The following is a 25,739-nucleotide window of genomic DNA, read 5'->3' on the forward strand; positions in this document are numbered from 1 at the left end:
AACACTTCCACCGTACATTTAGGAGACTCCAATAAATTTCCTTTTCCCTCACTTACACTTCTGCTCATAATGGACACTACAAATCCTCTTTCACACTCAGAATTGACTAAAGTTCCTTCACTTTCAACATCACTGTGACTCACTTCATTTCCGCTGAGTGTCGATATTGTTCTAGGAATAGAATTTGATGAATTATTCCTTCTATTCTCTCTGCAGACATTGCTAAAATGACCAAACCTTCCACACTTCCTGCATTCTCTGTTAATAGCAGGACAACCTGTGAAGGACACTATGTGTGTTTTACTCCCACATCTGAAACACACACTCTGACCTCCAAAATTCCCATTACTTCTAAATGTATTACTACTGCTATACCTGTTGCTAACAGGCCTCTTTTGGACAGCATCCGGCTTGCTAATTCGCCCTTGATTATAATTCTCCGTATGATTCTTTATAGCACATACCTCCTCTACACTTTCATTCTTCTTCGTACTTTGTCTAACCGTTTGCATCCAACTCTCAGACTGTTCTACTGCTTTTGCATTAGCTATTGCTTCAGATAAACTAGGATCACCCAATACCCACAAATTATCTTGTATTTTTTTGTTCCTCACATGCACAATAATTTGATCCCTTATCATTTCATCAGCCATCATTCCGAATTTACAATGAACACATAAAGATCTTAAAGCGGTTAAGAAATCATCAAACGATTCATCCTCCTTCTGTGCCCTTGTGTAAAACTTAAATCTGTTCAAGGCAATGCTGGTAGTTGGCTTAAAACGCTTTTCCAGTCTTTGTAAAGTTTCATTATACACGTTCAAATTCTCTTCACCTAACTGTGGTAAAACTTGTGGTAAGGCTCTGAAAATGTCTTGACCTTCTGATCCTAAACAGTGCAGTAAAATGCTTTTTTTCCTCTCTGCTCCCATACGTTCTCCATCTATTGCCTTCATATACGTCAAAAACTCTTCCTTCCACCTTGTCCATGGTAATGGTGGATCTCCCTTACTCTGTAAGAATTTTCCTGGTGGGTCAAACTGCATTGTGTCTTATGTTCAGATAACTACTTCCTCTCTGATGTTGACAATTCTTTATTTTTTTTTCCTTTTTGGACTCAATTTCAATTGCAACTGTTTATTTCTGTCTTCTCCAGAGAAAATATGTCACGCAAAAAAAATATATATATATAAATCTGTGCTTAAACTTCCATCACCCAAAGTATTTTTTTTAAAACTCTGTTCTTCTCTTTAAAGAAAGATTTATAAGATGTCCAAAAAAAAATATTGAACTCACAGAAATGATGTCAATTTTTTTTTTCCCTTTTAGGTTTATCATGCAGATATTATCTTACTTCCACAACCATGTTTAGCCAAACAACAGGAAAAGAAATGCACATTTGTTCCCCACCTTAACTTGATCGCGCCAAGCTTTCTTTCAGTATGCTCAAAGCTGCCACATCGCGCTGCACGTACTGCGCCTTGGCGCTCTTGTCTCCCGGTTGTATACTGGTTGCTTAGCAACCCTTTGGCTCCACTGCGCGTTGCACGTCTCCGTGCGTGTTACGCACTAATGCTCCTTCCTTCTGATTGTGGTTGGTAACCCAGCAACCATGTTGCCTTTCCCGACGCTCCAAACGTCATCGAACGTCTTGACGAAGACGCTTGCCTTGATGACGACTACCTTGCAGCTTCCCTGAGCGCGTACATTCCTTCGCTGCCTTCTCCTCACGGTGCTAGGATACGGCCAACGCTCCTCGAGGTTCCTTTGATTCACGGTAATCTTTGTTTACTTTTAAAATCGTGACTTCCTTTGATCAACAGCGATGCACTTCCCGCTTTTACGACCAGACATCCTTCCCATCTGTATATTCCTTAAGTGAACGTGAATTCTTCCATCTAGGTTACCTTCTTCTTCTTCCTTTTTCTTGAATTCCACAGAAAAAAAAATATGTAACACCACGCAAAAAAAAAAATCCTTACTTCTGTAGATTCACTATCTCTCCGTTCCCGTGCTGCTGCTGACAGGAGAGTATCCCAACTCGTCGCCAATATAAAAATTCAAACAAGTATAATCTTCAAGTAGTTTAATTCCAACAGCACGGCAGTGTGTCCTTCCAGGTGAAGGCTTTCAAAATAACAGATTCACACTGGCATAGATAAACAATTCTAAAACAGAACCTAGAATGCATTGTAAATGCTAACTAAGCGCATGCCACCCAAACAGGGCGCATGCACTTAAAGATACATACACAAAATATAAGAATACCCCTATCAGAAAAGATATGGTAAAAAAAATGTAACTTGGTCTTGTGGAACTCATACTTGTCTGCAATTCAAAGTCAGGCCTTTATCAGTCAGTTAGCAATATGCTTGAGTGAGAGCCTTATCATGCTCCTTTTGTTTAACTCCAAAAATCAATATGTTATTGCTATAGTTGAATGCATTCATAACTGACTTTATGACATGTCGAATGACATCTTGAAAAAGTGCTGCAGCCCATGATACATCACAACTGAGTCGTTTATATCAAAGCAGAACAATGTATGTAGAAAAGGTTGTAATATACCTGCAATCTTTTTCCAGTTCCATCTGATGGTAACCTTTATCTAAATCAAGGTGAGAGAAAACCTTGGCACCATTTAATTGCGTTATCATGTCTGCAACATGTGGGCCTGGATGTCGTTCTCGTTCAATTGCCCGGTTTGCTTGGTGCATATCAATGCATATGCTTACAGCTCCTTCCGTGTCCTTTTTGGGCCCTATCACTATGGGAGAAACCCATGGCGTTGGACCAGTTGATTGCTCAATAATGTCATACTTAAGTAATTATCCAAATTCTTTTTCACCAGCTTCTTGTAAATGAAAAGCAACTTGTCCATGTCCCTGAGCAACAGAACGGACATCATCCTTAATGTGTAATTTTACTTTCATAGTCTTTAGCTTTACCAAACCATGAAACAATGAAGGAAATTGACTTACTATTTTGTGGTGAGCATTCAGGTTGTACTTCACAGAAATAAGTCCCATATCAGCAGCGGTACTGAAACTAAGCAGACAGGCACTTGCTGCTGTACCTTGAAGCACATGGATGGGTGCTTGCACTTTCATTTTCTTGTGTTTCAATGTCGCTACAAATGAACCTTGACTTTTTATGGGCGCCGATGCCGCCCATGTATAGGCTTTGGTTTTTCAATGGAGTAAGTTGAGGCAATGGAAACAATTCATGCTATTTCTCTTCAGGTATTATATTTATTGATTTTTTTTTTGTTTGAGAATATCTTTTATTAGTACATTTTTCTGTATAATTTCCTGATACACCATGTCTATTGTCTAGCATCAACAAGCATCACTTTCCATATAACATTACTTGGTCTCTGACTCTGTAAAGAGCCGCCAGCGTACATATCTTTCGCATAACCTTGGTGTCGCCATTAACCATTGTGTATGGATGCTTGTCCAGCTGCCAATTATCCTGGGCGTTAACTACCCGCACATTCTATCATCTCCAATCGAATGCAAGGCTGGGAATGTTCAGTTTGCCCATTACCAGCAATATTCTAGAGTGCGACAGAATTCAGGTCATCTGAACAATATTTTCAATACTCAACAATAAAACCAAAACAAACAAGAGATGTCAGTGTGCTAAGGGAATACGCCTTCAGTGCCTGATGTGTTCACCATCTTTGAGCGGCCGTGTCTCAATTGGTGTGTCATTAGTGAACATGCAGAGCCCCTACTATTGCTGTGGCGGGTGTGTAGCCGTCTACTAACATTTAACATGCTTAAGGAATGTAAGGTTTCGGTTTCCTCCAGTCAGTCTGGGCGAAATAACCCACAGTCGTGACTCCTTCTCTACTATCTAGCGCCGGATCAAGTATTAGGCCCCACCTGCTGTGTGGGCAACATCTGTTGTGAGGTACCAGGGCATGCCAGCTGCTTAAGCATGTCATCCCAAGTCTGTGCAATGGGATGCTTTCTCAACCCTGCCGTCTCCTCTCTGTGTAGGGTGGTGCTCTCCGCCTGTGCCCACACTTCTAAGGACTTCTGCCAGTGTGAGTTCTCTGGCGGGTCCTTGTGTTTCCATCGTTTGGTTATAAGACGCTTCACCGTTATGAGTCCCAGGTCTCTAAATCAGAAGCTCGCTCTATGCTGTTTGTTTCTTTTATAGAACCCCAGGATGCAGACCTCCCAGTTGTCGTGTACTTCCATGTTTGTGCACGCAGTGAGCGTTGCCAATACCATTCGCCAGTAAGTGTGAAGCTTGGGGCAGGACCACAGCATGTGGAGCAAATTAGCACCTAGGAGGCGGCATCGCGGGCATTCAGAAGTATTTATATTAAAATATTTATTGATTTTATCTGGTGAGAGGTATGCCCTGTGTAATATGTACATCTGTATTAGCTTGAATCTAGAGTTACGTGGGACATGTGTGGCACTGGCTAAAACTCGTTCCCAATCTTTGTCCGCCCAGGGGCGGCCTCTGTCTTCCGTCCAGGCGGCTCGAAGCCTTTGTAGCAGTCTCCGTGCATGACTGAGAAGGGCCTGCACCAGCCAGTGTATTATATGCGACCCCTCCCCCATCACATGTAGATACAGTAGCAATTGATGCGTTGGCGGTTCACACGTGATATCACCCCACGCTAGAGTAAGCGTCTGCGTGATAGCCGCATATGTGAGGAATTGGCCCCTTGATAGTCCAGTGTCCGCTATCAGTGCCTCAAATGTCAACATGGTACCTTCCACATATAGATCACCAAGTGTCTCCACTTCCACCTCCAGCCAAGGCATTAATGTGATATCAGTTACGTAATCCCTGCCCCTAGGCGTTCCTATAAGTGGTAATGCTGGTGCATATGGGAGCGTGTCTTTTGTGAGGTGGAGGCTTCTCTTGTAGCATCTATGTGCCAGCTTAATATGTATTTGCGGTGGCTGTGAAATTCTTGCCAGTGGGTGAAACAGTCCACAGATCTGACTCTGTGTCCAGATCGCTGTCCCCGTCGCCGTGTCCGCTAGGTTTTTCCCACTTAGCCATTTCGCAACCCATTGTACTCCAGATCAAGCCCCAGATTAACCCTTCCAATTCTCTAAATAGCTTAACCGGGACATATACGGGGAGATTCGCAAAATGGTACAGGAGTCTAGGCAGTACTATCATTTTTGTCAGGGTGACGCGGCTCATCACATTAAGTGGCAGCGTCTTCCAGAATTGCATCTGCGCTTTTATAGAGGAAATGGCTCTAACTAGGTTGCCCTCAAGCACGTCCCTTGGGGTTCGGTATATATTTATGCCCAGGTATCTGAACGTAGTTGGATACCATTTTAGTACAGCCCCGTTAATTACTATATCTGCCTCTGCCACATTCTCACTGAAAGAATAGGCGCCCGATTTGGCCCAGTTTACCCGGAGACCCGATACCGCCTCGAATCTGCAGAACAATGCTGAAATTGCCGGCGGCACAACGTGCAGGTCTCTTATATATAATAATAAATCATCAGCATATAGGGACACCGTGTGCAAGCCGTCACTCAAAGGGATGCCCTTGTCACCGCCACCCCCCCGAAGGAGAGCCACCAAAGGCTCCATAGCCAGGGAAAAGAGCAGCGGAGACAAGGGGCACCCCTGCCTAGTGCCTCGTTTCACCCTTATCTCATAGGACAGTAACTTGCCCGTGCGAACTCTCACTGTGGGGCGTTGGTACAATAACTGTACCAACTGCAGATATTCATCACCCAGGTCAAACTTGCGCAGGACCGCCTCCAGATAAGGCCACTCCAGCGAGTCAAATGCCTTTTCCAGGTCTAATATCAGGCATCCGGATCGAGGCCATGTCTCCGTTGCATATTTCTGGACTCTGAACAGCCTGTGAATATTATATAAGGAGCTTCTGTTGGGAACAAAACCATTCTGGTCTGTGTGTACCAGGGACGGCACAAACGGGGCTATGCGCTTGGCAAGAGTGGAGGCTAGGATTTTGTAATCTGTATTTAGCAAAGCTACTGGGCGATAAGAGCCTAATTGTTCTGGGTTTCTGCCAGGTTTCAGTAGTGAGACCAGCGTGGCCTCATTCTGTGTGGGAGCAAGAGTCGCACATTCTAGCGCCGCCCCATATACCCGCAATAGTTCTGGTATTAACACATCCGAGTATGCCTTGTAAAACTCGGCCAGCAGTCCATCAGGGCCCGGCGTTTTTCCATTGGAGAGTGCATAAATGCTATCTCTTATTTCCTCCGACAGCAGCGGAGCACCCAAATCCTCCCTCTGCCGATCTGTTAGCTGCGGCAGCGTTGTGGCCAATAGGAAGTTTTGTATCTCCACGTCTGTGGCCACCAAGTAGGACCGGTATACTGCGGTATAGTGTTCCTCAAAGGCGCGGTGTATGTCTCTCTGGGTATGTGCCACGACCCCTCGTGCCGTTTGTATTGTCGTCACTGGTACCGTCGACACTTCCTGCCGTATCAGCCACATCAGCAATTTACCAGGTTTATCACCTACATGATGTGTGCGCGCGGAATGTGCCGCATAGTTTAAATTACGGAGCCGGTCGAGCAGCCCCGAGTGTTCTGCCCTAAGGTCTGCTAGTGGTGTAGTGTTGCCGTCTAATGCTGTGTCCTCCTCTCGGAGTAATGCTGTTTCTATGCGTGTCAGTTCCGCCTCCAGTTGCCGCCGCATGCCCACCTGTGCACCAAGGCATTCCCCCCTGATGATCACTTTAAATGCATCCCATTCTATATGAGGAGTCGTAGCTGTGCCAGCATTATCCTCAAAGTATCGTGTGATGTTGGCCGCTAACAGGTTCCGAAAAGGTGCATCTAGCAACAAGTCTGGTTGTAGCCGCCAGGTCGGAACTGGCGTTGTGGCTGTTCCCAGAGCAGCTCTAGCATATGTGGGTTGTGGTCAGAGTGTGTCCTGCCCATATAGTAAACTTCTGATATGTGAGGGAGTACTGTAGCCGTGAACATGTAACGATCCAGACGTACATGCAAGCCATGCAACCCAGAATAGTAGGAGTATATCCTGTCCTGGGGGTGTCGGTGCCTCCAAGCGTCTGTCAGACACCACTGTGTTGCCCAGTTGTTCAGTGCCTTCATTGCAAGGTGCGTACTTGTACCCGGCAGGGGCGGGAATGAGCGATCAAGTGAGATATCGAGCACACTGTTATAATCGCCCCCTAATAACATTGGAATGTCATGCCATTGAGCTAGTAGATGTGTTATCCTATCAAAGAATGTAGCTTGTTCTGTGTTTGGGGCATAAAGCGATGCAATCACTATGTCTCGGCCATCCAGCGTTCCCCTCAAAATCACATATCTCCCCTCCGGGTCTATCAGTGACTGCATGACCCGAAGGGGAACCCCCGCCCTCACCCATATCAACATCCCTCGCGCATAAGCTGAGTATCCCGTGGCAAACAGCTGCCCCCGCCAGCGGCGATGCAGTCGCTGCGTCTCTGCTTTAGCCATGTGAGTCTCTTGTAATAGAGCTATTTGTACATGATGCCTTTTCAGATATGAGTAGAATTGATACCTGCGTGCTGGTGAGTGCATACCCCTTACATTCCATGTTCCTATCTTAAATGAAGACATGGATCCTGCGGCATCTCCAACTAGCATTTGCCAGTAGCAGCCCCACTGACATTTGCAATAAACATGACATTGTTAGGCACGCCCTATCTGGCCCACTACAGTTTTCTTGCAGCAGTAGACATTGCATAATTCCGCACAGCACGTCCGACATCGCATAAAAAACACAATTGCAACAAACCATAAACATAACCAATACCAAAAGGGCGAAGGTGCAACTAGCAATCACCCAAACCTCCGATTGGAGATAACAGTCAGATTAATCCAGGGGGGTGCGCGTCGTGCAGCTCTACTGAATTACCCACAGTGCTCACTTCTCATCCCCCGGAGGCTCCCCGGCAGCAGGCAGACCAACTATGCAGTCGAGGCTGGCCGCTCACGACCCTACACAGAAGTGCTCCGCCAGTGTGGGCACCTATATATATGTCTTCAACCGCTGCTATGTGTGATCGAAACCCAGTGGATCCCCGCATAACATTACTCTGATCACCCCTGCAAGTGGACCAAGCAAAGCCCCAGAAGTCCCTTTTGCAACGTTTAACATTCCTGTTCATAATGTCCCCCCACTCAGCTGCCCAGATACCTCTGTGCACTTGTCATCGGCAGGCTGATTTCTACATTTGTTCATAAACGGAGGTCCGCCATCTGCGGGGTGACATCCGGCTGCCCAACTGAGCCTTGCGATTCTGATAGTCTGTATATCTGCTCATCATCGCTGTTCAAGTCCCTTTGACTGGAGCCAGATATGCTATCCGTCGCCGCCGAGCCACCGATTTCCGCCGCCGCCTGCAGGGCATCTCGCTGTCCACTCAGAATTAGCTCCTGGTGGGGTCCCATCAGTGACGAGGGCGGTGCCCCTCTCCCTCCAGATCTGCGCTCTCTCCGGCGGCGACGAAGTGGATCCCTCCGTTTCGGCAGCGTTGCCGCTATATCGCCATCTCGAGACCCCTCTCCCGCGAATGTATCCAACCAGTCCCCCGCTTCCTCAGGTGTGCCAAAAAAGTGTGTTTTATCATTAGCAACCACTCGCAGGCAGGCCGGGAATAGCAGAGAGTACTTCAAGTCTTTTTGCCGGAGGCGTTTTTTCACTGCCATGAAAGAGAGTCTCTGGCGCTGTACTTGAATAGTATAATCCGGAAAGAACATGATTTTATGATTGTCAATGTGTATCTCCTGAAGTTTCCGGGTTCCTGCAGTATAGAGTCACGATCTCGATAGTTTAGAACCCGAAGGAGCAGGGGCCGCGGGCCCGATCCCACCGGGGGGGGGCCTCGTTGGAACCCTATGAGCACGTTCTATGACAAAGTGCGGCGAAAGGGATCCCTCCAGCAGCAGTTCTCGAAGCCAAGCTTCCACCCGCAAGGCTGGCTCTCTCCCCTCCCAGCGTTCCGGAACTCCCACCACTCGCACATTGTTGCGTCACGCCCGACCTTCTGAATCCTCAGCCCTGCCCTCCAGGAATTCCACTTGTTTCAACAAGTCCTGTATATGTTTATCTGACTGCACCACCTGCGGCTTGACATCAGTTAGAGTAGATTCCAAAGCTGTAGTACGGTCCGTCAACTTCCGGTGGTCCGCCCATAAGTGAGTGAGGTCTATAGCCACCTTATCGATTTTGGACTCCAGGGAGGTTCGGGTCTGAGCCATGGTTTCTTCCAGCCGCTCCACCGCAGCGAGCACTGCATCCAATTTATTCGCCATTTGACCCGTGTTCCCCTGCTTCGCCATTTTGGGCTTAGTTGACGGTGGTAGAGTCTGCGCGCCTCCCGCTCCGGTCCGTGTTCGGGTGCCCCCCGACATCGGGCGCCGCGGCAACGCACCTTCGTAGCTCCACTCCTGGTGTGGGTTCACCGTGCTATCTCCTGACTTCAATTGGTACTGCAGTCCGTGACGTTTATTTGACAAGGTATATCTCTCCGCTGGCCCATTGAAAGTGCCTCAGCCTGCAGCAACGCCCTTGATACTGTTAGCACCCCTCCACTTCTACCACTTAATCAGCATCACCAGGTCTCAGTCCCGCTTCCTCGCCGGTCCACAAGCGGCAGGGAGCCTCGCCTTCACCGCGGCCTGGGGAACCGCCCCGATATGTGCGTCGTCCCTAGCTCCCCACATGCAATAGCTACAGTCCCAAGCTTTAGCAGCGGAGGCAAGCGGAACGCCAAGCCAGGATCTCCGGTAGAGTACTTGGTGGCAAGCGGCTATCCTATTGCACTATCCCAACTTCGCCAGCTTCAGTGCCCCCAGGGTCAGGGCGCTGCCATGTCTTCCCTCGTCCCCACTGCGAGTCGCGCCGGTCCTTCAATCCACACAACATCCAACAGGTCCTAGTCGAGTGACTATACCCTCGTTCCACAGCAGCAAGGAGGATCCCAGAAGACAGCAACAGGGGCCCCTCTACATCTGGTGCGACGTCTCTACTGCCCCGCGCAAAGAGCGGAGCTCCAGCACGGGCGGGAGGGTCCTCCCCGCTTCCGCATATGCTCAGTGTCTTCAGCGGGGCCCCCGGTGATCCAGGGATAACGTACCGTAAGAGGGCAGCGGCTCCTCGGCGCTTCAAGCGAGGCGGAGGTGACGTCCGTCCCAGCGATTCGCTTTCGATTTCGCCCGGGTGTATCAGGCTGTTCCTCCGAGCTTAAGTGAGCAGTCATGGGCTCCAGGCCAGCCCCGCACATGGCGCACCAATTCTCCAAACTTGTATTCCGGGCCTTCAGCAAGGGGGGGGGTCGGTGGTCACCCCCAACCCAAGTCTTCTCGGACCGCGTCACACTTCGCGGCCTCGTGGGCGGGGACCAACCACGGGCTCCCGCAATCAGCTTCGCCCGCTCGGCGGCCACCAGCCGGGCATCCCACATGTGAGAAAGTCCCGGTGCGGCGCCCCATGTCCGGGCGGGACAGGAGTTGCAGCGGAGGTGCAGGGTACTTTTACTAAGGCGTCAGCATGCTCTGGGGCCCACCGGGTTCTTCGCATACAGAGCTCTGTGCCCAGCAAGGGGAGCCTCCAGCAGAGCTCTACACCTGCACGTCTGCAGCCATTGCCGCCGTAACCACGCCCCAGGTATTATATTTATTGATGTGCTGCTGTCATTGATGAAAGGTATTTGAGCAGTCATTTATTTTTAATATAATTATCAGACAATATTTGCATGATTTTGGTGCTTTGGCATGTTGACTTTTCTTTGACTGACATTCATCTTTGCAAGCAACCAGTCCAACATGTGCACATTTCTCTGATGTAAACATTGACTTGGTACAACCATCTTCCTCACTTTCACTAGATTTTGAGGTGTATGAACTGTTTAATGATGATTTAGATGACAATCTACTTCGTTCAGTGTCAATTTGCCTCAATTGGCGTCGCTGTTTAGCCTTGTGCATAGAACGTTGCCTCTGGAATGTTTTGGCAGCGATTTTGGCTTCACGCCGTGACGCACTTGCTTTTATCTTCATTTTACAATCTGTCACGAAATGGTTCTCCTTCCCACAGCTTTTATATATCTATTCAATGGTGCGACATTTACCTTTGCATGAAAACGAAAACCCACATCTAAAACACAACTTCTTTTTACTAGTAAACAGCATTTTGTGTCCTTCAGTCTTTTGCTTTGGCTAACTTTTTATGCGCATGATTGATTCACTCTGGGCACCTCTGGCCTCTATGTCAGTGGCTTGTCTTTCAGCATGCTCCTCAGCTCTGGCAGACATCAACACTCGCTCCAGACTAAGAGTTCCTCTGAGAATTCGTCATCGGAATGAATCTGACAATAACTCTAAGTCGCATGGTTTCCTTATCATTAAATTAATTGAACTTACAGTGTTTGGTGAGTGTATTAAGTCTCTCTACAAATTCATGAATGGTTTCACCATTTTTGGGGCATTCTTTCCTAATGAACATTTGGTACTGGACTGAACTTTAGATTCAGCATTTCTTTAATCTGAGAATATGTAATTTCTTCTTCAGTTCGCTGCATTTTCTTTATGACTTCTTTCACATCATCACCAACCAGATTTTTGAGATACTTCATAATCTTTTTGTTATCTGTTTCTTTAAGTACATCAATGAAATCATCAAATGACTCTAACTACACAAACCATCTATCGACAATATTTTGGTTTTTGTCTGTATCGAAAGGTGATGGTGGTTTCAGGAATGCAGCAGCATTGTAGATAAGTTTGGAAATTTCTGACACCGCGGGTGGTTTGTGAAAAGAAACGAAAGTCCACAAAGCAAGTTTACTTCTTCCCTTAATTCATGTTATTGTTTCCTATACTATGAACCCCATCCATCAGTGAGCGGCTCCTGGATTCAACTCCCACTCTGTTTTAACCATAACATTCCTCCCTGGAGCTTTCACAATCAACCCTTCCGGAACCTACCATGATTACCACAAAGATAATAGTACAGCATACTACACACCTCCCCCCTGTTAATACAATAAAACAGTTAAAATCCCAAACAAGTTCTAAAGGACAATTAACTAATCCATACCACTTCTGGTAACAATCAACTGATCTTTGACACAATATACATTGCAGGAAAGTACAAATTTACACAAAATCCTGGAGATGTGTAGGTCTAATACCCATGCACAGACTTTTTCTTTTGCCTGACTGCAAATCATCAGCAACACAGTAATCCATAGAGAAGGCTTCCTAGATCCTTGCTTGCACTTAGAAACAGGACCTTCAAGATCATGTTCAGAGTTAGTGGCGGGACCCTTTGGCCCAGCATTTTCCACAATGCAGCTCTAGGCAAATTACGAATTCGATGATCTTCAGTCTTGATCGCATTTCTGAAAAGTTGAATAACTCTTAAAGGTTGAGAAAATATATCCATCAACCCACCGTTCCTTGATTTTTTTTTATCTTCACCCAATCTCCAACTTTGGCCTTAGTGTTCTCTACAGCTATACTTTTATCAAAATATTCCAATCTCACAACCTCTCTTTCCTTTTCCACTCTCAATTCCTCACACAACTCTTCACTCCCAGAGATCAATTTAGTTCCAGGCCTCTTTACTTTCTTTTCCATGCTGTACCAACCAAATCGTTGGGGCCCTCTTCTAGAAAGGTAAGAAAGTAGTAATTCTAGTTGAAGAATGGGAAGTTAATCTGTACATATGGACATCCCTTTTTAGTTCATTCACCCAATTCATATAGTTAGCCACTGCATGCTGAATACACTCCCTGACCAGTTTGTTAAAGTGCCCAATCATACAATTGGCAAATGGATGGTATTCAGATATTGTTTTATACCCCTCTCATTCAGAAACTCCTCCATCATCTTGGATGTCAGTTCTACTCTATTAACAGTTAGAAAAAACACAAGAAAACCTTCCCTTCCAAAAATGTCCTCTATAAACAAAATCTCATCACGTGTTTCCACAGCATTGACCACTTTAAGTGCAGGCCACCAAAAGAACATACCCATGCAAGAGATGATAAAGGTATCGCAACCTGAGTCCCTGATTGGTCCTAATATATCTAAAGCAACTTCAATCCAAGGTCGGGGTATAGGCTCTCTGATCAACATGGATTGTGTTCTGCATTTTAAGATCTTGTTACTTTTGTTGCACTCTATGCAGTCACAAACCACTCTCTCAATCAACAGATCTATGCCCAGCCACCAGTAATTCATTTTCACTCTCTCCTTCATTTTGAATATCCCTGGATGCCTCTCATGGGCATTTTCAAGGAGCCTCATCCTTACTTTTTCTGGCGGGACACACGCCTTATCTGCTTCTGACCAACCTTCCCTCAGCCTGTGAAGTATACCTTGCAACTGCATATCATTCATCTGTTTCCTTCTCAACTCATCTTCTTGAATGATTCCACCTGATATTGCACAGACCATCACCGCTTCATTACCAAATTCATCTTCAAGATTCATATCTTCCTCTCCACTAGATTCACACACACATAACCTGAAGCAACAATTGGCAATGGTGTTCATGACACCAGGTGCATAGGACTTCACAAAATCAAACTCCTGCATTGCCACCACTGACCTTCTAATTGTGCTGGAGATGGCATCAATCCCATTTTTACAAAAAAGCTCCTTTAAGAGTTTATGGTCCGTTCTTACTTCAAAATAACTATCCCACAAGAACTTTTTTAGCATAGTCACCTCCCAGTATAGAGCCAGGGCCTCTTTTTCTATTACAGAATAGTTAGCTTCCGATCCACGCAATGGTCTAGACAAAAACAGGATAGTATTAACCTTGCCAGAAGATTGTTGTTCCAACATTGCTCTCCTTTCACGCTGGCATCTGTTCTCAAGATAGTTTTAGCACCTGGTTCAAAACTACATAAGTTAGATGCTTTAGAAAGATTTCCTTTCACCCGCCGGAATTCCTTCTCACATTTCTCCGTCCAAGCAAACTCACAAGGCTTCCCTTGGGGCAAATCCCAAGCTGTAAGCAGATGCCCATGGTATTCTATCTCATCACCCTGAATTTGCACTTCTTGAGCTTCAGAGTCAAACCACTCGTACTCAATCTCTCCAAACCTCACATACTCTGACATCATGCTCCTTCTAGGTTCTACTATACACTAATATGCCGTCTTGGTAAATCTACACCCCATTGATACCTTCAAGAACACTCTCCATGGCTCTTTGAAAGACAGCAGAGGCAGAAATCAAACTAAAAGGCATCCTCAAATACTTGTAAGTCCCAAAAGGTGCAATAAATGAGGTAAATTCTTGTGATTGGAGATGTAGAGATATTTGATGGTATGCTGATGTCAAGACCAATGAGGGTAAGAATTTTGCACCCCAGACAGCGCAACATCTCTGTGATGTTGGGTAAAGGATAGCAATCTGCATACGCGGATTGGCGTCTCACGGACACTCTCGTTCTCTGGGTAGCAGCATATGTTTCTGCACCCTTGTATTTTAATAAACACATATCCGAAAACTTTTACTTTGGCGCTCTATTCATTTTGTGAGGAAAGTTGCAAATTTGTCATTCAGGAACCAGCCTTCTGTTTATCTGTATAGCCCTATATATCGTAACGGCTATAAGTTTGTTGTTCCATCGGATTCTTTCTCGTTTATATTAATGGCCTTGATCAAGTCTTTGGAAAGACGAAACACGTGTTGGCAAAAAAAGTGCTGAGATTATTTAATGAAAGAACTTTTCGTGGACTCAAACGAAAGAAAGAATAAAGAATTACAGTCCCATACTTGAACTGGATGGTGTCAGACTTATGTTTTTGAAATCCCTGTCAATTGTTCTTGTTGAGTAGAAAAGAAGTTAAGGGAATACTGTACCCTATGTTGCCTAGGAACCAAATCTCTATATTTTCAGAGGTTCATGTAACTATTGCAGGTGTGCCACAGTAACCCTAATATTTTGTTTGCATGCTACCACTACCTTGTTCAACTCTCTCATATCCTCACAAAGTCTGACTTTTCAATTTGCCTTTCCAGCCATGACCACAGGAGACACCCATTCTGTCGCTTCTAGCTCTTGAATCACTCCACACTTCTGCAACCCATGCAGTTCTTTCTTCATAGTTTATTTAACCCTTAGAGGCACACTCCTTACTTTCCCTGCCTTGGGAATCATTCCCGATTTAAGTTTTATATGATGCACATGGTTCTTGAGAGGGCGTTCTTTCTTTATAAACACCTCAGGTAAACATGCTTTTGTGTGTGCTCTCTACCCCTGACACCATGACTCTCTCCTTTGCAACCAAGCCATCTCTCAGTTTCACCGACGCTATCTCATTTGTATCTAAAAATACTGGCAAATCTCTCTTGTGAATCCAGCAAAACAAAGAATCAACCTTGTAAGACACATATATTTTAGTGGGAATTATTTTGTCTCAAAACTCAATTGTTCCCCAAAAATAATCCATCAGTTTAAAAGGCTGTCCATCATATGCTTTGGGCTTGATATCCCTCTCCTTCACTGCTACTGAATTATTTAGACCTTCCTCAAAAAGTTTTCTGGGAATTAGTAATATTTCTGCCCCAGAATCAAAAAGCATCTTTACAGGTGAACTATTTACCTGAACCGTATCAATTGGTCCTTCACATTCTCCATCTCCTATTTGCAGAACTATTTCCTCACACTCCGATTCAGAATCAGATATCATTTAAAATACTTTTTTCTCACTTTTAGCCGACTGGCAGTGGGATGTAAAGTGAATGTTTTTACCTCATGTCTTGCATCCTTGAAATCTGCCACATGTCCAGACTTTTAATTAAATCAAAAGGATCCACCACAGGCCACGGGTAGGCGTAATTGTGCGGCGAGGCTGAATCGACCAGACCAACTACGTCTGGCGAATCCCTTCTCCACCCATTACAAGAGGCTCATGGAGTACTAACACCTGCTTAACATAATTAACACATAGATGGTACTATTAGGTATCGTATCAAGTGCATAACATTCCATGCATTTTTCATTTTTTCACTTTTGTATATAACACACCCATTTGGGAAAACTAACATAGTGAGTACTGAGGGGATCTTTAAGTCCTGATGAAGAAGACTTTGCTTCGAAACATGTTGACGACTTTATAGAAGTATCTGCACATTATAGGCAGGATATCTCCGCATCACTTTTTTAACAGGTCCAGCCTTGTCGACCTATTAAAGTTTTTTAAGTGCAGGAGGCCAGGTCCTTTTTAAATCACATACCCATACTCACTCCTGACCTCTCCTCTCACTACCAGATCACTACACATAGTATTGTTACAACAAGTGCTCCCGCGTAGTCGTAGGTCGTAGCACGCCCCGTCCCACAACGGGGCGGGAAGCCCCCTATGATGAAGCATGACACCAAGGGCCATTTTGGTGTGTGAGGGGTATTTAAGCAAACACTGTGTGCATCCAGACCAGGATGAGCAACACACTTCCCTGAAGACAGCCAGACCTCTGTGGTGGATCCTTTTGATTTAATTACTGATCATTAGAGGAGGATGTATCATCCCTAGTGTTCATGACACTACCTCTTCACTTCCTCATCTTGTTATATAAAACATGTCCAGACTTGCCATATCTAAAGCATTTCATCAAACATTTATTCACCACTTCCTTTCTTGCCTACCCGAAGCAGCAAGAAAGTTCTTTAAGTTTTACCACCTGCACAGCTTCTTTCTTTTCAGCACCAGACTTTTGGTTGCATATGACTTTGACACATGCTAGGGAATGCTCACAGGTTTTAGCCGCTGTCAACACCTCAGTGAGGGTGGGGTTATCTTTCAACCAGAGAGAGTCCCTTGCTTTGTCGAATATACAACCCAGCATGAACTGATCACGCACCATTTAGTTGGTTGCTGCACCAAAATTATATGTGGATGCTAATTTCTGTAATGCAGTTATGTAACTCTCAACTGACTCCCCAAATGTTGCATCCTTCATCCAAAATTAGATTGTTCTAAAATAGTGCTAATCTTTGGCAAATAATGCAAGTACAGTTTTTCTTGACATACCTCATATTTATTGAGGTCAATAGCACCATCTGAAGATAATTCTGGCAGAGGCTCATACACCCCCTGTCCTTCCAGACCCAAACAATGCATAAGCAACAACATTTTCCTCTCCACACTGAGCGAGGTACCACATACTCTGGCATAGTGCATAAAAACCCTCTATCATCTCTGCCACTGAATTATTGGTTCTCTCTGAGTTGAAAGTAAGAAAGGTGGAGCTGTTGCATTCTGTATACTTATAACTGTGACTGGGACTACCAGCACACACAAGATGTGTTTACTAGCACACTTTGAATGTAATTACCAGAATTCAAATTGTGTATACTAGCAGACTCTGAATTTGATTACTGGAAAATACACATTGACGCACAAGTATGCAAATACACAGGTGTCCCAAAGCTGGATCGCCAGTACCAGAATAGGTACTTGAGTTACTTGAGACCCACTGTCTGGATCACCAGTACCCGAAAAGGTACTCTGATTACTAGGCCTGGGCGAAAATTTTGTTCCGCTAGCGGAATTTGCAATATTTTGACATTTTCACATTCCGCAGAGAGCGCGAAAATGTCAAAACTTTCGCAATCTGCCGCAAAACGGAACTATTTTTCTTGTTTGCGCTTTAAAAATGCGTTCTCGCACGTGCGGTAGCGACTTACCGGGTCCCTGCGTTCGCCGACAAGTTTTCCTATCCGTTCGCATGCGCCACAAGATTGTTGAATTGTTGGTAGCGGTTGCGCTATCCTGCGAGAGTTTGTGATCGCGAACACGTCATTCGACCCGGAACAGGAAATAAGCATCGCAAGCAAGATGGCCGCGCCCATTAGCGACCGCATGGGTAAGTTAGAGATAAATTTCCCCGCGAGCACGCAAAAATACATCGCGAACGGGCAGGAGAAGCAATCTCCGCATCTTCGTGAAAGTTCCGCCTGCTCGCGGTGATTTTGAGCAATTTCGCGATAGTTTGCGAAAGTCAATTTTGCATATTCTGCCCATGCCTAGTGATTACTTGAGAAACATTCCAGATTTCAGATGATGAACAATATCAAAATGCCAAACAGTATCACTAGTCAGAACCAATACATTTCAGATCACTTCTTCCATATCCTCAGCTGCACCACTGGTGAATGTTCACGCAGGATGAGGAGGCAAGACATCTCACAACACAATGAGCCCGCAAACAGTAGATAAGCGCATCGGGACAGTACCGCTTCAAGATGCGTGCAGAGCTTTCAGCCATGAATCCCAAGTTAAGATGGTCACTGACGTAATACTGAAGTGTGCATCTGTTTGTCACTATGTAGCTTCCACTGAGATCCCTCACCGGCTCTGGAACGACAAAAGTATTGGGTTCTGTGTGGCGGGGCTGTAACCCAGGTAAGTGCTTCACAATCTCTGCCTACAAGCAGCTGCTAAGTTACGTGCAGGCGGTGCAAGCTTGTCGTGGTCAGGCACAATAGGTAACCCTTATGCCTTGCTCGAGATTTTAGCAAAGTATATCCAAAGCACTAATGGCACAATGTGGCTTTACACCATGTCCTTGTACAGCTTTCAATATGCGTTGCATACAGAAATGCGCTTATATCTCCCTGATAGGACTCCGATTGTACCCAGATACGTTAAGTAGCGGCAGAACTGTAATTATGACAAAGTTCAAAAATCTCGCAAAAGATCTATAACGCATAACATCTAGCCCTCGGAGTTTGTAAAGCCAATTAAACTTTATAATATGTAGTGCACTCACCCGCCCAGTACCGCAGGTGATAAAGCTGCCTGTTACTTCGATCTGCAGAATACTTTACATCTACAAAGTTGCCAAGTGCTGTTGGGGTTTGTAGCGTCAGTAGCGTCACCCAGTCATCATCAATCTGAAAAGCAGCAAAAGTCCACAAAACAACTTTACTTATTCCCTTTATTCATGTTATTGCGTCCAATCCATCAGTGAGTGGCTCCTGGATCCAACTCCCATTCTGTTTAAACCATAATATTCCTCCCTGGAGCTCTCAACAATCAACCCTTCTAGAACCTAACATGAATACTACAAAGACTCTAGTACAGCGTACCACATGGTTCCTTGTGACTTGGTGTTTGCAATTCAGCTGTAGGGCCTTGCCATGTGCTGGCCTCCGACTCATCTTTAATGAGAGCTGGAAACGTGACTTTCTTTGCAGCCATTTGACAAAATATGTACTATTCCAAGAGTCATTGTAGGCTCTTTAGTCTTCGAAGACCTGTGAAGTTGTTCTGAGCCCCACTGAGCACCTTTATGATTGACCCACTTTGGGTATGGACAGCTCCATAAGCACAATCCTGAGCAGTTCTCTGTGAACCAGCTTCACAGAGTGCTGTGGTTCAATGACTCTCTTTAGTGTACTCATAAGTCATGTATTTCCTATCTAAACGTAAATTAGCATTTTCTATCACCTGATTGATCTTCGCCTTGATTTGGGTCTGTTCGCAGCATTACTTTTCAAGCTATGATTATCAATGGCTGTGCAGCATACACCAGGTTTACTCCTCTTTTGACGTTAACACTCTGTATATTGTACAATTTTATCTTGCGTGGCAGCGTGGCACCTTTATGTATGGTTTGATCAGCAGGTTCTTGACCATCAACGTGTCAATTCTTTGCAACCCTTTCATTGTCTTCATTTACTTTGCTGCGGCTGGTTTTGCGCTTTGACTCCATGTGCATGAAGCGTCGATTCCATTCTTCGACAGCAACACACGAGGCACGGATGAGCAGCTTGCTTGGACTACAGCTAACTCACTGGAAGAGTACGGTTGTTCTTCGGGTTACTTATCCCCTATCTCGTCATTTGTAGCATCTTCCCTGCCTGGGTACACTCCAATGACCACGCCACACAGGGAGCTTAGTATTACACGTCTTTATTATGCTGTGTGTAGCTGGAAACTCAACTTTCTAAAACATGCATTCATGGCATTGCACTCTGACACCTACATCACAGCTCTACAGAGTCCGTTAGGAGACAAAAGGGTTATGTCATAAAATATTGAAAGACACTACACTTTGCAAGGCACATTTGCAAACTAATACAGTAGGAGATTTACTGCTTACAAGGGCAGGAGTACATTTATGTCCAATGTGAACAGGTGCAGTCCAAAAATTGGTGATAAGGAGCTTTTTCAATGGAGGAAAATGATTTCCCTTCAGACCTTTATTTTAATTTTGTTTCAAAGTATAATTTTTCTATTGTGTTACGTTTATGCATTTTTAAATGCCAATCATGTAAATCTACAGTCAAGTAAATGGTAATAAAAGTGACATGATATTCACAAAGTATTTCATAACTCATCCTGAAAATCTGAGCTTTTGTAAAAAACCTCTTTGAATTCTATGGTAGTTGGATACTTACTCCAAACATATCAGCGGACCTGTGGTAGTAGGTTCCAATTACTTTTTATGAATCAAGCCATTAGTAGGTACAGCTCTTGGGGCACTGGATGTCATCCAGCATTGTTTAAGGTTTCCAGCACTTGTGGCAGCAATCAATCAGTGGGTATAATTACCAGGATGTTCAGTTTTCAGGGTGCCATTATTTCTCAGTGGGCATAGAGGTACAGGACACAGTGCGCAGGTAGCATGGGGAATGTAGGAGCATCTTTACTAAGGGTTTGTATCTGGGGCTGATCACTAAGAGAAACCCTGTATCACTGGTCCAAAACAGCTAAACAGACCGAAAGCGTTACAATTTATGCTTCTTGCATTATGTGCACTTACAGTGAGCCATATTATCCGAACCTAAGATGGAAGACCTTTGTTGGGCTAGCTATGGGGGATCCCCGGACCTGAAATAGACATTACTGCAATGTGTGGGTGATATGGACTAGTAGGTGAGGAGGGAACTTCAGAGAAGGGAAGTACTCTCACCTAATGTGCCTGGTCTCCTCTGATATCAGTCCTCCTATGCACATTAAAGCTTCTTATTTTGAGGGTGCTGTATCAGGACTGCTTCTGAGATTGCAACTGACCTATCTAATATGGAGATCTTGCTGCCTCCAGGAATAATGGAAATTGGGATGAGAATTTGTAGCCTGTACTAGGAGTACATGTAGCCTGGAAGAGTAAGAACAATAATTGAAGATTGGAGTAGGCTGGTTAGGAAACTGATGAGGCTCACAGCTTGAAGAATAGATCTCTGATGTAAATGCTGACCCAAAACCTGGTAATGCATGCAGATGACAGAAGTAAGGAGAAGTAATATATTCAGTGTAGGAATGCTTGAAAAGAGAAATAACACAGACAACAGGGAAGTACAAAACAGAATAACTGTAGACTAACTACCATAAATTATAGCTTACATTACCCCTAAAATATCATCTTTGTATTGCTATGACTGTGCACTGCATGTAACAGTTATTATCGCAAAGTTTTAGGAGACTTGGAGCAGACCTTAGATAACCACAGAGACTCACTGGCACTATCTGATAACAATAGAAATATTTTTGTGCAATCACAAGAGAGGAGAAATGGATAAGGGGAAGTGAAACAGTATATGTAACAAGGCCCATGCAAACAGAGAAGAAAGTTAGAGTAACAAAATACGAAGTACGAGTAAGAGAAAATCCCCTGAGAGAGGTTTGATGAAGGACAATGGTAAGACATCATCTTCACAAGAAGTGACTTTGAGTATGTCAACCTGAAACTGAGGAAAATAGGGCTTTGAAGACAGATCATTGCAGGATTCTACAGGAAGAGGTGGATGTGAACGATGAAGCAGGATTGGTATCATCAAATTGCTGTTGGATATTCTGCGATTTTTCACTGAAGAAGAGGTTGATGTAATTGTAGTTTTCTGTGGAGTGAGAAATAGATGGCTCTGGCAGGGGGTTGGTGTAGTGGTTGATTGTTACAAACGGTGCTCTGCTTCTGCTGATGGCTTTATTGGTGGTGATGGTATAGTACTTTGCTTTGGCTGATGTGATGATCTGTCTGCATGATGCACAGAGGGTCTTTAATTTAAAAAGGTCATCAGGAGTTCTGTTTTTCTTCAATTTTCTTTCCTGTCTGTGAATGTATCATTTATTCTCAGCAAGGTTTTTAGAATACCAGGGTGCTGAAGGCTTTGGCTTGCAGTTGCATGTAGTAAGGGGAGTGTGGACATTCATATAGCTATCCAAAAACCATTTTTAGTTGTTTATATTGGTGCGGGCATCGGACATGCAGTTTTATGTTGCCCATGGTCTGTTAGTAGTAGGCGGGGCAGGGATATAGGGAGAGCAGAGAGGTCAGTCTAGTGAAAGGGTATGGGTGGTATGCATTGGACTATTGGTGAGGTTGAAAAGACAAGATTGAGGATGTGGCCTTTGGACTGTGTTCGTTGTGGAGTGCCTCTCTGCTCCTGAAACATGCCTAAGAAGTCTTCCACAATTTGCTAAACATCGTTCAATTTGCTCCATTTATGCAAATCCTAAACTTTGCCCCAATCTCCTCTGAAACTATAGATCCCTCTGAAACCTAGCATGGATCGGGAAAACAGTTAAAAAGTGTATCTCCAACAAACTGGCCTAGCACACCAACCAAGAACATCTACTATCAGAATATTCTACAGGTAGAATACTAAACTGGCTTCCTTTCCGGTTATGGCACTGAATCTGCAACTCTAAAATATTTGGTGATGTTTTCCTTGAACGGAAGGAAAGGGACTCCAATCTACTTTTTCTCCTTTAGCTCTCAGAGACAGTTGATAGAATTGATCATCAGAAACTAATATTACCCCTTTAGAGCTGTATGGGCATTCATGTCCAAGCCTTGAACCTGATTGACAAGGTAGATGGTGTGAATTTTGACCCAATGCTACAAATAATTGTCACACTTGAGTTATAGGCACTCTGTTCTACTGCTGCTCCTCAAAAGGAATACACAGAAGTACTAAGACTATTCCTAAATTTGAGATTTAGGCATTGTGAAGTTCAGATTAAGTTTAGAATTGAGTCAGAAAAAAAAACCTAGCTTACTAACAATTTTATATTTTAGGCGGAGCAGTTTCTAGGTACAATAATAAGCATTGGGGCTACCTTTTCCCCCAATGTGGCCAAGGTTTTTTTTATGGGACTTTGAATTGAAATTCATCCATAACCTCATCACCTCATTCTTTCAGACAACATACTTTTAGCGTTACTATATCAACTAAATTTTTTCATGAATCAATGGCTCCTGGAATTTCTGGAATGGCTTAATACCTTTGATAGTAATTTATACTCAACTAGTGCTTGTGATAAAATCAAAGTCAATTTTCTAAACTGTTGGATTAGGAAAAATAGTGGCAACTTTGAAGAGGACCTTAGTCCCAATTCAAATGTAAATAATACTTGTTTGGCATTCAGTGCAGCACATCCAAATACCCCGAAAGAATGTTCACCCTTTTTCAGACTAATATAAATCTTTACTTCAATTGACATTTACCTTAGAAATATAGGCACTGTACACATAAAAGTTATTCAACGGGGTAACCCTCAAAGGTTGTGATCACAAGCCCAAACAAAAGCATGTTATTCTGCTCTGGATTGCATATTGACTCATGCAGTAAGGTGGAATCCAAGCAAAAGCCAGCCGCTCTACCAGACTAGCTTTAGCTTTGGTAATTTTAAAATAGAGTATTATTCAAAGACACTGGCAGGTACTACTTTTTTAATCTAGCGCTAAATAAGCCTTATTTATTTTTGAGGAGAAGAAAGAATGTTAGTCTAACATTGACAAAATCATACAATCCATTTGGATCCATCACCTATTGGTATGTGAGGTCAAATTTCTATCATTAGAGGCATTTTATACGCAGATCCATTTATTGGTGCTTGCAACCTCTAAGACTAAGGACATCCTGTGTGTAATAAAACTAAAATAAACCAGTAAACCTGGGAATACATCAAAATACTGTGCCTTCCCCGTGAGGCATAATATGGAGAAATATCTTTATTTGCCCATTACTTCCTCTTTCTATGCGTGATGCATTCGGCATCACACACAGAAAGAGGAAAGAGGATCCACTAGGTCTCTAATGTATCATTTGTTTATAGCATTGGCTTTAGTATTTTTGGTTACTTGTTCAGAGTTGATGAAATGTTATTGTAAAGAGGATCGAATAGAGTGTCAGTATTATTCACATATGTCTCTCTTTGAGTTGTAAATTGTGATGCGCTCTTCATCAATAATGATTTTGTTGTGACAAGCTCCTATTATATGTTTCTCGTGTATGCAGATGGAACAAAATGCCCTCTCTGTGAGTCCAGCTGCTGTGGAGTGGGCAGTACAGAAGGTCTGAGATGTAGAAGGAAATAAGACAGCGAAGTGACCACAACAGTGATAACACAAACCTTATAATTCTGTACTGTGTGTAAACATGTAGTCCAATGAAATTCATATTTGTGGGGTTGGCTGTTAACACCCTGGTTGAGCCTGCATATGAATGGGCATTTGCTTTGGATTATATGTGCTATTATGCATGCATGTCCTCTGCTCAGCAGTTGGATGGCATTGTGGTACACATCCAAATTTGTTGTGGTCTATGACACTGCTCACAGTCTTGCATAGTGGTCTATCACACTGCCTCAAAGTCTTACAGCCATAGCTTCTGCTGTATTTGTATTATTTCAAACTTAAATAATTGGGTGAACACATCTAAATCCATGCTTTGCAATGCTATGTTAAGAACAAGTTGCCAGAAAAGAGGTGTGATTGAGTTATACATGGCAAAGCTGTAGCATTCATTATGGTCAGGCTGTTGATTGAAAATTAAATAAAGATTACTGTCCATAAACCTTTTACATACTACTTACAACCCTACTGATTTACAGAAAAATAGCTCTCACCAAGCACATAAGGCTACACACTATTTTATTATCCGATCCCATGTCGTGTAAAGGTCAGAAACAAAATGTAATTTTGAGAAAGAAAAATCTCAATTCTTATTACCAATCTAGGTTGCACTCTACCTATAATTTCACTGTGAATGTGGCACTCAAAGCGGTTTGCCGTCTATATTATCATTTATATTAACGGAGCACTGATGATAAGTGGAGTGGATGTTCAGTAATAGTAATGTGGTCAAGGGGGACCATTTACACTGCAAGAGGAAAATGAACCACAATATACAGGAAATTGCTTGCTCTCATTCTGACCTGCTAAGCTGCAATGAGCAGCACACAAAGAGTATTTTTCATGAAGGCTCTATAAATAGGGCATGCTTTCTTTCTGGATCGTTTAGCCAATGTGCTCCAAGTTAGGAAGATACAATATGTCTTTGTTAAGAGAAATTTCCTTTCAGTAAATCATCATGAAAGCACTTGACATGTCCCAACTTTGCAGCAATAACTGAGTTCATGGTTCTCTTTACAACCCTATATAATAATCATGAAACCTTTGTTGTAAAAAGTAGAGCAAGCACAGGGTTTAAACATTGAAACTCTACTTCATTAGATTTACTTCTATGTTTGGAGCTCATTTCTGACATTTCAGGAATTTACAAACTTTTCCTAGTGGGGTGCTCCTGAATAGTGAATCAACAGAATCTATTGGATTCAATGTCAAGGATAGAATATTACGAATAAAATCTTGATAGGTAACGCTAGATACCTAACTCCACATATATCTTCAAGGTATATACATGTGGAGTTAGGAATAGTAAATCTATACTTCCCTATATGCACTTACCTTTGGAAATGTTATCCCCCGATATTCTGTCCTCTGTATTAGTATGGC

Source organism: Triturus cristatus, chromosome 10 (assembly GCF_964204655.1).
Source record: "Triturus cristatus chromosome 10, aTriCri1.1, whole genome shotgun sequence".
Classification (NCBI taxonomy): domain Eukaryota; kingdom Metazoa; phylum Chordata; class Amphibia; order Caudata; family Salamandridae; genus Triturus; species Triturus cristatus.